This window comes from Desmodus rotundus, chromosome 10 (assembly GCF_022682495.2).
Source record: "Desmodus rotundus isolate HL8 chromosome 10, HLdesRot8A.1, whole genome shotgun sequence".
Taxonomy (NCBI): Eukaryota; Metazoa; Chordata; class Mammalia; order Chiroptera; family Phyllostomidae; genus Desmodus; species Desmodus rotundus.
In genome coordinates, this window is record NC_071396.1 from 83244426 (window position 1) to 83246508 (window position 2083).

A 2083-nucleotide genomic window follows, 5' to 3' on the forward strand; every position below is an offset into this window, starting at 1 on the left:
TTTTTCCCCCAGATGCAGTGGTTGTACATTCTTATAATTATTTCAGTCACCAATCTGGGTTAGTATCACTTAATTAAAGGGGTTTTGAAGAAACTCCTAGGAAGAGAAGGCAGTTCTTACTGTTGGTGCTTTTCACACTGAATATCTTGATCTCAAATAATTTAGCATTTGGGGACCACCAGGGGAGAAGAGTTTGCCTGAGACTAATGTCAACCCAAGTAAAACAGAGCCAAGGGAAAGTGAGAAACTAAATCCTGATATATTTTGAGCCTCTGGTTTCAAACATGCATTATCTTAGCTTTACTGCTGGAATGATGTGAGCTGGAGAAACCTATTGTATTTCCATCATTTGCAAACCCCCCCCCCCAAAATTTGACTAATGTGGGTTCCATGCTGTATCTCCAAATCCTTAAATTCATTTACCTGCTTATCTACTTCAAGTTTGGCTCTGTAATTTATACCTAAGAGTCTTAAGTGATATAAAAATCAATACCAGAAGTGGGATAATTACTTTAGATCATAAGAGAAAATGGAGAAGTACCTGAGCTGTGGCTAGGTTGGGGATGCAGGGCAGTGAAGATTCCTGCATTGTGGGGTAAGAACTTAAGATTTTGTATGTAGATGTAAGACTCAAGGCATATGGTCATGGAGGCTTTAGAGGACTTAGGAGCACAATGTCAACAATGGGTCAGTATCAGTATGTCAGTTTTCATCTATTCATTCTCAAGTCTAAACTTATTCCTTTTTTGCCTGCTCTGTGAAAATGAAATGGGTCCTTTAAATATTTTTCTTTTGCCAAGTGGCACAATAGTAAGATTTGCCAATAGAGGGCATTAGAGAGAAATTGCTGGAGGAAAAGGGTTTTGTTTCCCATAGCTCACAGGGCCAGCCCCAGCTTCTGCAGAGCCCTGTAGCCAGCAGCCCTCTGCATACAGAGGCTTCCTCCAACATTTCTCTGGATGGTACTGTGGCAGAATACTTTCCATGAGATTTCTTTGTGAACAAATAGTTTTCCCTGGGGCCTTAGAGGACATATTTCCAGCAAGTTCTGACAACATGGCACCACAGTGACTTCTCTGCCATCCAGTGAGCTGGGACCTCTCCAGCAAGGTCAGGATCTTAGCTCTAGTGATGGTAGTAGTGGTAGAGCCCTTCTTTGGATACTTTATTTCAACCCTATGTTCCTCAAAAAAAAGGTCACTTCATGAATTTGCATGTCATCCTTGCATAGGAGCCATACTGATATTCTATATAGCGTTCTAGTTTTAGTATAGAGAGGGAGCACTCATCCCTATATTCTTTAGATTTTCTATTTCTTATACCAGTGTATTAGTGTTAACATTAGCGTTATTTATAGGAAATTTTCTCAGTTGAAATTACTGTGTATGTTCAAATTTCTCTTTCCCGATTTGACCCAGACTGGTAAATCGGGTGTTGATTTTTCCTGAGTGCCAACAAGAAATTTGCATGCTCCCATCAAGATCTTCCTGGTTGTGGGTAGAGAGAAAGAAGAGTTGGGAATTGAGAATGCTAAGGTCCAAATCAAGTAAGTAATCGTTTGCTGGACTGAGGGGCAGAAGTTTCATTCTCTGATTCACTTCCATTTCTGTGTATAAAATTGAAATGCTGACAGAAAATGTGAGGTCCTGGAGGATTAATACAAAATCTGAATTAATGGAGGATTTGCAGTATCCTGACTCCCTGAACCACAACACAGTGTTGCTGGCTCCCTTCCTGACAAACAGAATGACACTGCCATTGCAAGGCACACTGAAGTGGAATTCAGTTTGGGGGTGAGTGGTATTTTAGAAGACAGAGAAGAGCTCTCTGCCAGCCCAGCCAACTTTCTTCATTCACCTTGTCCTGAGACAGTCTGTCAAACAGAGCAAACTGGATATGTGTTGCCCTCAGAGTTTCTGCTGACAAACAGAAAATCTATGAGTGTAGCCCTGTTTTGGATTTTCAATTTAACAGCCTTGCTGACATAACAAAGCTTTTAGTATTTTAGGAAGTTCTCCTACAATGAAGCTGATAGACAGGTGACTATTAGAATTGATTAGAGTTGTAGGCGCAGCAAAAACCC

At 40.7% G+C, this 2083-nt stretch overlaps 1 non-coding gene across 1 annotated transcript; it reads right to left on the reverse strand.

The window, feature by feature from the left end:
- Positions 1-1186: 1186 nt before the first annotated feature.
- On the reverse strand, positions 1187-1291 carry LOC112323087 (U6 spliceosomal RNA). The gene has a single exon (XR_002976715.1). It is a non-coding gene; the product is annotated as a U6 spliceosomal RNA (small nuclear RNA).
- Between the last annotated feature and the right edge of the window lie 792 nt (positions 1292-2083).